The following is a 16,300-nucleotide window of genomic DNA, read 5'->3' as shown; positions in this document are numbered from 1 at the left end:
GGTGCATTGTTGGTGTAAGTATAATGATTGTAGTATACTAATTAGAGACAAACATTTCTTTAATAATTTCATTCTTTGGATTACTTTGAGATCGTGAGCATTTCTCTGATACATGAATATTGGAATTGAGTAACTTGGAATTATTAATGCGGATCCTGTGATACGCGGATGAAGGCATAAATGTTAAAGTTTGTGAAAAATAGTAGGGAATGTTTGGATATATGTACCTCAGCGTTTCTGAACCTGAGTATGCTAGACCATTATGACTCTTTTCCAAATAAGTCAGTTTCTTGATTATTCTACAGTATGACAAAATGTTTCGTGAATAGCTAATCTAAACTTGAAATTAGCGAAAGATAATAACATCGAAGACACTTTCACTATATCTGCATGAACGAGAGGAGCATATTAGACTCCTGACTGTGTTTAAAATTCATCTAGAGGGGCTCCAAACTTAGCCAACTTTTCCTGTGAGCGGGAACCCAGATTATAGACAAGTGAAGTTGATACGGCAGGGGGCTTAAGGCCTTCCTGCAATTTTTGATCACTCTGTAATTATTTTTTGGTGACGACCAGGCCAGCAATTCCGACTGATTATCTGTGTGAGGGATTGCTTTCTCTATCCTCTCATAGTTATACAATAGAGCTTCACAGTCCTTCTTTATGTCTGGCCTCCCCTGGTTCGCGATTTAATTCCATTTTTTGGCGAAATTAATATTTTAAATAATTGTAAACAACACAAATGGCGCTCATACCTTAAAACATTCTGGGTATGTAAAACATGATGAAATAAGATCGAAGGCAGATTAACCAAGTAGAGAGAGGTAGAGAGTTGGCTGGAAGGAGGGGAAGTGATGCTGTGAACCTTCTTAGACATCGAAAGTGGTTTTGACAACACGTCTCACAAGAGTGTAGCCAAAGCACTGAAGGAAAGGAATGTGGCAGCAACGGTGCGCAGGTAGATATAGCTGAGGTTCGTCTTGATAATACAAGCGGCTGTCCACAGGGTGGAGTGCTATCCCCCGTGTTAAGGAGCCTTGTCGTGGACGACCTACTGCTGTCAAGGTTACGCGGATGACATTGATATTATAGCCAGAGGCAAATTCGAGTACACTCTCTGTTGCTTAAACGAAGGGGCTTAAGCCTGGCTAAAGGGTGGTGCAGTGGAGTTGAGTTGTACATCCACCCTTCTAATACGACCATTGTCCCGTTCACGAGACGTAGGCCTCCGGAACCTTACCCTTAAGGCAGAGAGATATGGATGACCAACATGGTCAAATATCTTGGTCTCACACTGGATTCCACTTTGCGGCGGAAGCAGCATGTTGAGCCGACCACTGTCAAGGCGACTAAAAAACTAATGGTGTGCAATCGACTAGCTGGTAAACCATGGGCAAGCCAAGGATCGTTAGGTGGCCTCGGCCTTAAAAGCTTTGCAGACTGCGGTAGGGCTCCAACTATCGAAGCTGCAACGACTCGCATATATCTGCATGTCGGGTGCAATACGCACTTGTCCGATGGCAACACTTGAAGTTCCACCACTTCACCTAATAATCGGTCAGGCAGCCATAGACACACTGCTACGAATGACAGCAGAAGGATGTGGCAGAGGAAAAGTAATGTAACACCATTAGCCCTTCTCCCAAGCGACAGCATTATCAATAGGTTAAGCATCACCAAAAAGTTGAAGGTTTCCCTTAGCTGCAAGACTAAGAATGGAATGATTGCACTCTCGAGCTACTGCTTAGCGATAGGTTCTGCGAAAGGGTGCCTGTAAAACCAGGAAACCTGCTAATTGACTGTATAGCAGTCTGCAGACGCACGTTAAAGGCTCTTGGATCCATGTTTCCCGATAGGGATCCCATCGATTTGCTAGCACCCAGCAATATATTGGACTTTATCAATATGCTGGTGTTGAGTGCGTCCTTGTGATTTAAGAGAGGCCACAATAAACCTAAGGTCGCGGTCCTCGTCTATCAATCAATGTCTAATATCAAAAATGTTAAACTAAATGTTAAATTGCAACATTTCTTTGCAATGAGAGCGCTCAATAAATCTGCGTTAAAGAAAAAGTGGAACAGAATTAAGCGCCGGTGCCACACCCAAAATTTAAAAGACGCTTCCACAGCAACATTAAGAATTGAAAGATGCGAAGCAGTGCGAGTGCAGCCCGAGCGTCAATGTAAAATGCGTTTCATTTCACTGATTTCCTCAAATCTCTTTCAGAGCATTGCGCATACAAATTCATCTTGCATCGATTGTATCTGCGTCAAGTTTAAAAAGTCGTTTCCAATCTACACACCCGTCATTGCACAAACACATGCACCAACTTACAATACAATTGCTCGGTTGTTTCGTAACGCGTAGGATGTGTGTTTTTGTTATTTTCTCTTCTCGTTCCTCCTTGGCCTCGGCTTCAGCTTCAGCTGCAGCTGCACTCAGCCACTCTTTGCATTGCATTGCTTCCGCATTGAAAATGAAATTAAATTCTTGCCACTGCCACATTCACAAGCACACACGCACAGACACATACATGCATGAATGTTCGCATATACATATACATACATATATTCCGATCCACTTGCATATCCAGTGCCGTGCTTATTCCCATTTCCATTTCAATGGATAATCATTATGAATAATACAATGCGAAACAAAGTTGCCATTTTTGAATGGGTAAATAGTAATGCTGCCACAACAACAACAACAACATCAAACAACAACAAATACTACAACACCAATAACAATGCGCCGTTATCGTCGTGCTTCGTTGCCATTTGCTACAAAATAACATTAAAATGTAAATAACGAAAACAACAACAACAACAACAACGCGTGCAGTTCAGAGGTGCACGGCTGTGAACGAAACCACCGTCACAACAACAACGGCCATAACAACAATGTGAAAATAATAGTGGAAAACAACAACGACAACAAAATAATTTGCAAACAAACGTCTCTATAACGCTTACAACCGACAATGGCAACAACAATAATTACCGCAACAATGTTTATAACACGCCGACTTGCCACCTGTTCCAGACGTCTAGCGCCAGAAGCGTCAGCAGTTCGGTGGCATTGTTGCAAGATGGTGTACCGTGATTGCATTTTAAATGAAGCGAACGTCATATGCGTTTAAATGTATGTATATACTAATGTACATATGTATATCATGCAAAGGAATATTTACGTATATATGAGTGGGCTTCTTAATAAAGACGTTAAAATATAATTTCTGGCTATTTTATGAGCTCCTTGTATCCTACACAGGGAGATTATGTTTGCCAGAAAAATGAAGGAGACGTCGCAGACCCTATAAAAAATATTTCTAATTGATCAGGATGACGAGCTGCATAGATGGTGCTACTAGAACTAAATCCATAAGATTTTTAGTTGGTCCTAATTTTCAAAAAGGCTGCCTGTTTCTTTTTCCTTGGGAGTGTTTTTTACGTGGCGGGTCCTAAAACCAGCGCAGAACCTCGCTGGGCAAGTAGTATAGAGCTTTCTACAAACTTATATAGCGAGCCGCTTGTTTCAAGACCGACCCGTTCGCAGCCGCACCTCTGGCGAAGAGACGCTGTAATTAGACTTCAGCGAACCCTTAAACCGAATATGTCGCGGTGGCTCCGCTGAAGCTTTCTCACTTTTAGCCGTCACACCAGGCTCCACACGGGTTGGCTACTGCATCTCACACAAAACTTACTCACGTTTCTAGGGTGCGCAGCGAGGACGCAAGAGTAGGAATTGTGTTTAGCACAACGACTTTAACTACTTACCCAGAGGCATGAATATACAGCAATACATCCCCATCAGCCTTGAAATCAAGGTGCTACTTTGGACAAAGTAGGCAATCGAGAAGTAAAGTCCTCACTCTAGAAACAAAGACCAAACTCTTCAAGTCCCTCATCATTTTCGTACTGCTATTTGGTGTGGAGGCATGGACAATGACATCATCTGATGAGTCGGCGTTAGGAGTATTCGAGAGAAAGGTTTTGAGGAAGATTTACGGTTATCCGCAACGGCGAGTACCGCAGTCGTTGGAACGATGAGTTGAATAAGATATACGGCGATATTAATATAACTTACCGAATCAAGAGATAAGGGCTACACTGACTAGGTCATTATGTCCGGATGGAAGAGAACACTCCAGCTTTCAAAGTTTTCGGATCAGCACATGCAGATGGAAGCATATTGGCGCCAAATAGCAAAAAGAAGAAGCGACTGCTGCGTTGTTGTTAACACGGCTATAACCGCGTAATCGGTGTCTACGTCAGTAAAGAAGAAAAAGAAAAACCTTCCGAAAGCACATATATAATTTTTACAGATCTCGGATTTTAAGTTTGTGAATGTGAAAAAAATGGGACCTGACCAAAAACAGCTACAAGTTCATGAATCGAAGCAGAGTTTAGAGATGATCAAGCGTAACAAACTCCAATTTTTGCGCCGATATAAGGCAATGTATGAAACCATGATTTCACTCCAAAGTTCAATCGACAGTCAATCGAGTGGTCTGCACACCCGCTCGAAAGTGTGGAAAACGCAAAAGTCGTCTTGCAAGGTTATGGCTTCTGTAAGGGGATGCACATGGAATAATTTATTTTATTTACCATTTACTGTTCTTAACTGTTACCAGGATCTTTTTGCTACAAGATTGTACAAAGTTGAATGGTAGCAGTTGATTTAACGGGTTCTAATAATATATTGATAGGAGACTACTAGCTCCTAAAAGACCCGCTTGCTGTAGCTCACTCGTTCCAAAGTTTTTTAAAATTAAAAATGTATGTCTCTTAGATATGTCAAGTATTTCTGGGGTCATTGTGTGAACTCCATCAATAGTCTAAAAACTTAATTAATTAAGGTATCTTACATACAATCATCGATCATATGGGACAAAGCCGAATGTTCGAAAATCTTGGTAATAGGTTAATGAGGGGTAGTTTTCGCAATTCGAAAGACAACGACTTGGAAGTTATATCTGTGCCGTCTTATAGCGCAGACCTTGCCCCATCTGACTACTATGTGTTCTGGTAGGTGGAGAACGTCTTTATTAGATTGTGTTCAACAAAGTTTCTGGATCCATTCTTATGTGGTCTGCCATTACATTACCAGAACTAATACTAAAGAAGAAGCTTTATTGTTTTAAACAGACCATAAGAGTGTACCATATTGGAGATAATCACTGTGGTTTCTCATATGTATTATCTGAAACCATTTGAGGTTGAACTAAGTTTTACCAGAAATTCCATCACTTAAGTCAAAACAGAAAAATGAAGATCTTCGTAGCAATGGAAGTCTTTTTGAGGCGATTTGCAATGGATTGTGCAGATGTCCATATTGGGGTTGCGAATTCTTTGCGGCCTCATTACATAGTTTGATAGAAAAAGTATGTACTAAAGATGACCATACTCGAACCAAAACATTGTCTATTATTCTTAACTTCGAGCTTTCAACCCATTTGGCTTGACTTAAAGAAAGTTAACAAAATAGAGTCCGTAAAAATCTGAGTATTTCGGCTGTATTGGAAACATTAACGAGTGTTTGTGTTCGGTGTACCTGATGTTCTTGTGAAGTTGAGTCTTTGAATTTTTAAGCTCGACTATTAAAAGTTATAACTATAACTCGAAAAGACCATCGAACCCAACCAGCGAGCTCTGACTCTAATATTGCCACAAGAAAGCCATAGTCAAAATGAATCGTATGAAAGAATCACGCTCACACCGAAGACACATTACTCTCACCTTCTTGCAAGTGTAAAAGACACAAATTACAAAACTTATTGGTAAATGTTATTTCCAGAAATAAATAGTCACAGAAAATCTCACCAAAATTATTACTTGCCGAACCCCACCATAAACCAAATTCTTCGGCATTTCCTCTGCTGTTGTTGCCATATTGTCTCTGCTTACCACAACTTGTGTAGACAGCCAAGTTTTTGGCAACAAGAATTTAAATACTTTACCATTGTGGCTGTGGTATGCAACAATAAGTGCAACAACAGCAGAACCGGCGAACAACGGTAACAGATAGTTTAAAAAGTGATTGAAACACAAAAGTTTTTTAGCACAAAAATATAGCCATGAGAAGACGGAGATGGAGGCAGAGCGGACAAAAACTTACCTAGGAACAGCAGTAATACAAAGCGAACGCAAGAAAAGTACAATAATAAATTTTAGCTGCAAAGCAAACTAACGGAACAAGATTCAATGCAACTAAATTTTTTGTGCGAATGAATAAGCTCGCTTACCTAAGCTAACAGCTGGCTTATTGTGCAGAATTTTGCTTAATTGCCTAGACGTGGGTAGAAAAGAAAGATGTTTTCACATTTAACCAGCTCCCATTCAGAGCAATTACTCTAAATAAACTGTGCAAAAAACCGAAAATGAGAGTGAATAAGTCAAGGCCTAATGCCTACGTGTTTAACCACGAAGTGGGTTAATGAAGAATGGGTTTATTTACCTTTGAAGAGTATAACTGTACTTGAAAAACGATACCAAGACGAATTCCTTGGGTTTTAGAGAGCCATTTCCTTCCGCAAAAGTTGATCAAAAGAGCAAAAGGACCATTGTGTAGTTGGCAAAGTCATGATCAATCGCTTAGTATCAAAAAAAGTATACAAGTTGTGCGAAATTTTTGTGGTTCGTCTGTTTGCCTGTATATGTACGAACTAGTTCCTCAGTTTTTGAGATATCGATCCTAGATTTTGCAAACGTCATTTTCTCACTAAAAAACTTCTTACATCGGAACGTCCAATATCAGACTACTATAGCTGTCAAACAAATGGAACATGTTTGCATAGAAAAATTTTTTCTGTGATGAGATTTCTTTATGAAAATTGACTCGGATTTTAGCCTTAGGCAAAGGTGCAATCAAAGAAGAAATCGTTCCTATCGAATCACTGTTGTATATGGCTGCCTTCCAAGCTACCGATCAAAGTAAGGAATTTTACTGTTTTTTATTTTTAGTACCAATTTAACTGACTGATAAAAAATATAAACAAGTGGCAACACACCTCAAATTTATTTCCGACTGTAAGCATCTTTAAATTTTTTTATGCAATATTTTTTTATTTCATTGATATACATATGTACATACATATGTATGTGCTAATTAAAATGTTTAAACGGGTGGCAACTTTGTCAAAGAAGAATATATAAATATCTGTATTATTAATTCTTAGCATATTAAAGCATGTTTTTGTCTTATCATATATTTGCTTGTGCCATTAACTTTTTAAATAGGTGGCAGCCTTATCAGGGAAGAACAGCCAACTTTCAACTTTTTTAAATAGTGTAATTTTTATAAACATTTCAAAGTGTTTTCGTGTGTTAAAATTTATTTACCTTTTTCTTTGAATTTTCAAACAGGTGGCAACCTTATCGAGGAAAAATATTTAATTTTCAATATCATCAATTATTATCATATTATACTGTTACTTTATCCTATCATTTACATATGTGCTTTTGCTTTAAATTTTCATACCGGTGGCAACCTTGTCAAGAAAGAATATTAGCTTGCGGTATAATTAAACATTAATATATTTTAGTGTCTCTTTAAATACTCAATTTCATTGTTTTTATATGGCATAACTATTTTGTGGTGTTCTTTTCAGTTTATTTACCTTTGTCTTCGAAATTTCGAACACCTGGCAACCTTGTCAAGGAAAAATATAAAATATCAGCGTTTTTATATGATTTAACCATTTTGTGTTCACTATTATTAACTATTAACATATTTTAGCGTTTCTTTTTCTAACAATTTATTTACCTTTGCTTTTAGATTTTCAAATAGGTGGCAACATTGACAACAGAGATTATACATAATAAATTTTCAGTATACTCAAAGATAACCATATTTAAATGTTTCTTTATGTTACAATTTATTTATTTATAGATATTATTTATCTTAAAATTTTCAAACAGGTGGCAACCTTGTCAGAGAAAATATTCAAACTTCTGTATCCTTAAAGGTAACCATATTACTTTTGCTTTATCTTATCATTTATTCACATTTGCCTTTGAATTTTCAAACGGGTGGCAACGTTCTCAAATCAGACCTTCAACTCAAGCTTTCTTAGAAATCACTTTTATACGACTATAATTTTCTGTACTAATTAATTACAGCCCCATTTTTTTAGTAATAAATTTGAAATACGTGGCAACATTCTTAAAAAATTAAATTTATATTTCCACCTATTTTCCATTTTATAACTCAAGCAAATTGGAAACGAAGTGTTTTATTAAAAACGTTTGATAGATTCTAAAAAATTTTTAAATTTACAAACTTGTGGCCACCTTGTCAAAAAAATATTCAACTTTCAATATCCTTAAAAGTAACCATATATTATTTTTTTCATTTTATAATTTGCTTGCTTTTGCCTTTGAATTTTCAAACAGGTGGCAACGTCCCCGAAACAGATTTTCAAATCCAGCTTTCTTAAAATTTACTTTTATACAGCTACAATTTGCTATAATAATTCCTTAAAGTAGTACAATTGTAATTCTTTTAATACATTTGAAATATGTGGCAACCCTCTAACAACAAATAAATGTTTATTTTCACCTACTTCTCATTTTATAACTCCAGCAAATTGGAACCGCAGCGATTTATTAAAAAACATAAGCAATAAATTTTCTGTGTTCACAAATTATATATTAAATCCATTATTTGCCTAAATATTGCCAAACATTTGCTAATTTCAAATCCAAACTGCGTTAATTTATGATTTTCAATTTACCGTTTCAACATTTTCAATTCCACACAGATTTGTATTCCCTTAACGGCAAGCATGGGAGCTTATTACGCACAGGCGTGCACACAGAATCACAAAGCAACAACAAGCGCTCGATGTAGATGGGCAATATTGCACGTATTTGTATATGTGTGTGTGCGTGTGTTAGCTGCATAATATTTTTTTGACACTTGTACACTTCAAAATTCTAAGGTGGGGCTCTATATTCCCTACTTCATATGAAAAAAATCTGGCAGTGCTTGTTGCTTACGCACCAACTGTAGACGAATATTTAGAAGAAAAAAATCTGGCATAGCGTAGGCAAGCTCAGGTGCACAACTGCTGGCACCTTTAGCCTCTAAAAATGTGTGGATGTGTGTGTGTGTGTGGTTTGTGCACATTTTCCCCTGTGCATCTGCCGCAGTGTGTTAGCATAATATTGTATTTAATATGAGGTTACGTATACGCACTGGTGGAAGGGAAAAATTAATTTCGATTAACACGTGACAATTTTGCTGATATTTTATGGAACGCCAATGGAAAATGTAATTTTCTTCGAAAATCTGTGATTTTGATATATGGTAAGTTCGACTGTAAGCTTTTTGAAATATTTAATACCGAAGTTTGTAATTTAGTTACGTTCACAAAAACTGCACCACCTACAAGATATTGCGACATAGGAATGGCATCACATTCATAAATACATCTTCATTACTCAAGGATTGTTTAGCACTGATGTTTCTCTTTTAAAAATTTTTTTTTTCGAGTAATTTTGATAAAATTCTTGCGCTAACAAAACTTTTGAGGGAGACAAAAGTACCGGCCTTTTTTTGCTATCAGTATGGCAAAGCATTTATTTCTAGGATATATCTATAAAATATATTAGATTTTTGCCATTTGCTGAAGTTAAAGAGAAGTTTCCTCTTCATATATATATTATATCTTGAAGAGGACGAGACTAGGATTGAGTTCAGGCCAGTAAAGTGGGCTTGAATCATTATTATTTAACTCTGAAAAGATTTAAAAAGACTGAAATCAGAAAATTTTTGGTTCAAAAACGGCTACCTATTCGAAATAAAAAGATTATAGTGATGCCACCAGTTACATGAAAAAAATGTAAATGAAGAAAAATATTAATATATACAATTATCAACTGAAAATGTCTGGGAGAGCTTTTTATTGAACATATTTTTTGTAGGGTGTTGCCACCTAGCTTTCATTCGACAACATCGAACAGATCTTGAAAATTTCTACATACTATACATATGTACATATGTATGTGTTTAGGTTCCAAAGTTAAGACATTATAAAGGCTTCGAAACACTTTCTGACTTCCGAAATATGAAAATCAATTTCGAGAAAGACTGCCTCTTTAAAACAAGAAAAAAAAATTATGGTAAAGTGTTGCCACTTATTTATTGAAAATAATTGAAATTAATAAAAATATCAATATATCGACTTAAAGGGGTTAAGCAAGTTTTTAACAGAAAATATTTTTACGACAGTGTTGCCACCTAATTTTGATTTCACTAAACCGTTCAGATGAAAAAGATGTCTCTCTCCATAGGTGTGAAGTTTAAGATATTAGAAAATCTTACATTCGAAAATACTTTCTGAAGGGTTGCCACCCTTTTACATTTTTTAATCAGGAAAATTAGAGAATTGTGTATAAAAAGCGTTGTAGTATAAGAATGAAAAGGAATATGTTTAAGGCAGAGAGATAAAGATGACTAATATGGTTAAATATCTTCGTCTTACGCTGAATTCCGCTCTGCGCTGGAAGCAGCTTGTTGATCAAAGCTACCTGGCACTCATGATGTGCAAGCCCAGATGGTTGTACACTATTATTGTGCGACCGATATCATATATGGAACGGTGGCTTGAACCCCGAAAGCATCGAAGACTTCGGTAGTACCTCAATTATAGAAACTGTAACGATTCGCCTGCGTCTGCATGTCGGGCGCCATGCGCACATCTCCGACGGCGGCACTTGAAATCTTGCTGGAACTCACAACGCTTCACCTAGTAATCGGTCAAGTCGTTAAACATACCCTACTCCAAATGACACCAGCAGGGTTTGACATAGTAAATGAAGTAATCTTTTCCCTACGCATGAAGGGCCTAAGTGGAGAAATACCACAATTAATTCTCTCTAGGGATATTCTTCTTTACTGGCGTAGAAACCGCTTACGCGTTTACAGTTAACAACAGCGCGCCAGTCGTTTCTTCTTTTCGCAAGGTGGCGCCAATTGGAGATTCTAAGCGAAGTCAGGTCCTTCTCCACCTGATCCTTCCAACGGAGTGGAATCTTCCTCTTCTTCTTCTTCCCCCGGTGGGTGCTGCGTCGAATATTTTTAGAGCCGGAGGGTTTTCGTCCATCCGGACAACATGACCTAGCCAGCGTAGCCGCTGTCTTTTCATTCGCTGAACTATGTCAGTGTCGTCGTATATCTCATACAGCTCATCGTTCCATCGAATGCGATATTTGCCGTGGCCTCTCTCTCTAGGGATAGCATTATCAAAAAATTTACTTCGCTAGGAAGTTTAAAGTTACCCTCAGCAGTAAGGGCGAATAGAACGATTCCGCTCTAGAGCTACTGTTTAGGGACAGTACAATCAAGTGGCTGGAAAACGTCGGAGGGAATTGGTGGAGGGGTCGCAGGATCACACACAAAACTCTCCATATCTATGGGTAGTTTCCGAGCATATTCCAAGCAGAGTCTTTGCTATTAGTTGGTGTGTAGAGTTAAACTTCCATCGCAATGAACATACATATATGTATGTATGTAGCCATACTAAGCGGTAATCATGCGGCACTCAAAGCAAATTTTGCTTGCTGCCTCCGCAACATTCACCAACATGGTAGGACCGGAAGCTTTCATTGCAGTTGGTCCTCACACCATAAAGGTGTTGCTTTGCAATAATGATGCAGTGGGTAGGGAACAGCATTGGATACAACTCGTAAGCATGCGCCATCACAAGTTTTGCTGATGCTAATTCAGATGTTGTGACTTAGGAGATAGCACAATAGACCCTAGATCGCTCTGCAATCCTCAGTTACTTATTTATTTATTTTATGTGTTTAAAAGCTTGCTGCTGGAGATACATTTAAGAAGGGTTGCCACATGTATGAAAAATTTTGTGATTTTTATAGTCATACTGAAATATGCTTCGTTTGTACAAGTTCAGATTTTTAAAACTTGCTTGAAAATGTTACTTATCTAGGATAGGATATAGCCCTTGTCACAAGTAAGTCTTCGATTCTGATGAATACTTTTGCTTCGACAGCTTTGTAGATATCGCGTGAATCTGGATGAGCTTTCACTACAGTTGCTCAAATTTGTCAGTTTGAGAAGTCAGCGTTTCCTGGGATTTAAATAGGCTTCTAAGCAACATGGTAGATACCATTATCATCCAATAATATTCCTAATATTCAGTGATACTCTTTTTCTTTATTCAAAGTATTGCCCATCACTTGTCACAACTTTTTCCCATCTATCTAGCAATACTAGAATACCTGTTCATCATGACGCTATCCAAAAATCAAGCCATTTTTCAATGTCGCCTTGCGAGTGAAAATACTTCTGAACCAGACCATATGCCATTGAAGAGAAATATTAATCGAACAGTGCAATATCTGCGGCATCACTTTTTCATGCCTCTACTGGTATTGATGTCAAAAGGCACCCAAGATCATTGGCGTGTAGTCGCCTTGAAAGAGCTTGGCAGAAGCAATACATTCTTGCGTTTGACGCGGATTCTCCTCGACCAACGTCTCCAATTCATCATATTCGAAGATTTCTGATTCTCCTACACACCAATCACGGCACGTTGTTTCACTTGAGGCAGCATTTTCGTAAACTTTTTCGAGTTCCCGATATGCTTTAGCCGGCGATTTCTTTGACTGTAAAACACTTCCCGCATATGACGATTATTTGCAAAAAATCAGACATGTTGGCACAACCGCAAGTATATGACACATAAACAAAGTCTCTAATGCGGAAACACAGTTACTTTTTGAAATTTCCGGGTTTAGTTGTAGCCATTTATTGACAAACAGCAGGAGCTTAGTTGCGCACCTAATATATTCTGCGAATCCTTAAGTACCGTCTTCATATTCCAGACTTGTAGATTTGGCACTAACAGCTAAGCGATATAAAAACCTCTATAGCTAAAGCTAAGACAACTGGCCCCTATGGCGACTATTTGTATTAAGAAGAGAAACTAAACGCTAAAACCTATCATATAAGTAATTTCTAGTAACAAAGCCCTCGACTATATAGTGGATCTCATTTTACAAACTCAAAAAACAAAACAATGAAAGTGTATGGATTTCTAACCTAACTTATTTTAGCAAACATATCTGGCACACGAAAGCCACCTAGTCACTACTTTGTGAGCTCACTTAACCCAGTCCAAAAAGCAACATCATACTACTGCCGCGCAGTGCTCACCTGTTTAAACACACGCACACACGCACACAAGCATTCGCATTGGCTTTTCCACTCTGTGACTCCGATCATAACCGAAATGCGCGTGACTTCCGTTTGAAACCATTAAAGCAGCATATCCGCTTCCTACGTGAGCGCCGTATAGCTGGCAATAATACCGTTAGACTGCAAATGGCGGGCGGCGAAAAAAAAATATTAGGAAATGATAACGGCAACAACAGCGCTGCTACCGAACATCGTCGATATTGGAAGGTGCGTTCGCAGCACGAATAACAACAACAATATATGCAGCAATAACAAGCAGAAATAAAAGCAACAACAACAACAGCAATAACAACAACAACATTAACAATAGTGACAAATACAACACAACAAAATAAACATTTACAACAAAAAGAACAACAATATAAACAATTACAATAATATAAAAAAATACAACAACAATATAAACAACTACAGCAACATGTGCAATTACAACAACATGTGAGACTACACAACAAGAGCAAAAATTATAGCAACAACAATAACAACAACAAAAATCATTAATTCAAACTAAGCAAATACAAAAACAACAATCACAACAACAAGAACAAGTACAAAAACAAAAACCACTACAACAAGAGTACGTACAACAACAATAGAAAAATTTTAGCAACAACAATCGTGAGTTCAAGCTTCACACCGAAAACACCAGGGCCGGCGCCGCAAAATGCCACAGAGCTAAGCAGCAACAAATGCGTAAGCCAGTCTTCCTACACGCGACTGAAGTGCCAGCAAGTGCGTGTGTATGTTTGTTGTGTGCCAGCTCGCTTGACAGGAGGCAATTATTGTTAGCAATCGGTATTGGTAACGGCATTAAGAGTTCCGACCGAACTTTGCAACGCAGACATGGGCGCAAACAAATATGAACGACACGTCAATGGGTGTGTATTGGTTGAATTTTTGGAGTGCATGTGTGTGTGTGTGTGTGTGCATACATACCTTCTTTAACTTCACTTGCAGTATTTAGGATTTTCATTTTCCATTCATTTTCTATTCATTTCGTTCGTTGCAGCCAAATGTGTTGAACCGAAAATGATGGTGGAAGATAATGATGAGAAAGCTCTGTGTAAGTATGTGTGAAACACAGCATAATTCCTCTACCTACATGCCGTTGCGTAATTTTTGACGCTGTTCGTAATTCAACAACTTCAGTTACAGAGATAGGATGTTGAAATACCGTAACGGTAATATGACTGAAGAGTTTTCTAAATGCTAGCAACGCTAGCTGTGAGCCAAAGGAAATCAATTTTCAAATTGCTGATTAAAGGTGAGTGAAAATGTGTTAGTACAGACACATACATATAAATGTGTACAACGAATGGAACGAGGATTGTTTGTAGAGGCTGCAAGTTGCCCAAAAATATGAGTTTCACAAAACAAAATTCTCAATATAGAGACTAACCTTTTCAGTTTTTTATCTCCAGCTCTTATTAAGTATTCATGTTTTCCAATAGTCAATAGTTCGCTCGAGCTTTTTCATCTATTTGTGTTGTGCTCTTTGGTGATGATGGATCCTGCAGGTTCGCGAGAAGTACTGGATCAGCATCCGGCACATTCATATTGCCTGTCAAACATATTTATCTTTCCGAACTGAAAACTGTGCAGAAGTTCAAAGGTAATCGTTGTCTTTGCTTTTTCTTACAAATACTGGACCCGATAAGCCTTTAAAGTTCTGGCCAGGTTTTCGAGGTCAGTATATGTAACAATATAGTCTGTGTCTCAGTCCTCAATTGCGTCCAAATCTGTCGTCTTTAAACGAAAAGGGAACCTTATTAGTTTTATCAGCGTTGTCACTTTTAAAATGAAAGCATACAATTTGTGGCGATTCCCCTGGCACTCAGGTATTTGTAAAATATATAGAAACCTCTTCGATTTCGCAGAGTATCTCCATATTTTTTTATAAATTGACATAATTTGGTTAATGTTTTGCCTAAGAAGCGTGTCAGTGTTAAACTCATAACAAAAGAATGAAAGTTTCTGCAAATCGAACGTCGAGAGATGCTTGACAAAGTGGCTGAACATCCTATATTTTCTGTTGACGAGACTTGGGCTTATGAATGAATGAAACTATATAACCATCTGAAATCAACAATCTGGAATGGAGCTTTATAAATGAGCCGAAAGCAAAGAAGAAAAAAAAATGAAATAAAATTTGTAGGTCCGGATCAATTTCAATGACAGTACTCTTTGTTGAACATTATTTGTTACATACTTGTACGAAATTTTATCAGGATTGCCGCTAAAGATGACAAAACTGTTTTAAAATGGCTACTCAGTTGAAGTTTGGGGAATTCCTTACTACTCGGTCTAGGTCTTTCTGTAGGTTATTATAGAGCTTTTCCCGGGAAGACTGCTTTTAAAGTATACAAAATTTACTATTTTCCAAGTAATATCACAATTTACAACGTTGCCAGTTTTCATAGACCGCATTGTTGTTACCAATTTCAAGTTTGGGAAGATTTCTTACATCTCTGTATATATTTAAAATTTTCTTGGTTTATATAGAGTGTTTCCAATAAAGATACGAATTTTTCAAAAAGTATAAGGAATTTACGATTTCCCAAATTAGTTGAAGTTTGGGAAAATTTATTCCATATCGGAGTAGTTTCAATTTCGTGTGATTTATAATGAGTTTTTCCATTAATAATTGCTTCTAAGGTATACAAAATTTACTATTTTCCAAGTAATATCACAATTTACAACGTTGCCGATTTGCACATGGTCATTGCAAATTTGGAGTTTGGAAGTATTTCTTACATCTCGATCTAGATTTAAATTTTCTTAGTTTAGCATAGACTTTTCCCAATAATGATACCTTCCTGGGTATGCGAAATTTAAACTGAATTTTAGGAAGATTTCTCCCTCCTCGCTGCAGTTTAATTTCTTTTGATTTATGTGGAGTTTTTCCAATAAAGACTGCTTTTAAAGTATGTAAAATGTACTATATTTCACGTCATGCCACAATTTTAAACATTGACAATTTGCTGAGAGCTTATAGTTGTTACCAATTTGAAGTTTGGGAGATTTCTCCGTCAAGATTTCAAATTTTCTTTTTTTATATAGAGTTTTTCAAATGAAG

The 16,300-nt window shown here is 37.3% G+C and overlaps 1 pseudogene; it reads left to right on the top strand.

Annotated features, from left to right (window-relative positions):
• Positions 1-1,270: 1,270 nt before the first annotated feature.
• LOC120766183 overlaps positions 1,271-16,300 on the top strand; it is a 58,792-nt pseudogene continuing 43,762 nt past the window's right edge.

This window comes from Bactrocera tryoni, chromosome 1, assembly GCF_016617805.1.
Source record: "Bactrocera tryoni isolate S06 chromosome 1, CSIRO_BtryS06_freeze2, whole genome shotgun sequence".
NCBI lineage: Eukaryota > Metazoa > Arthropoda > Insecta > Diptera > Tephritidae > Bactrocera > Bactrocera tryoni.
This window is presented reverse-complemented; position numbering and strand designations above follow the sequence as displayed.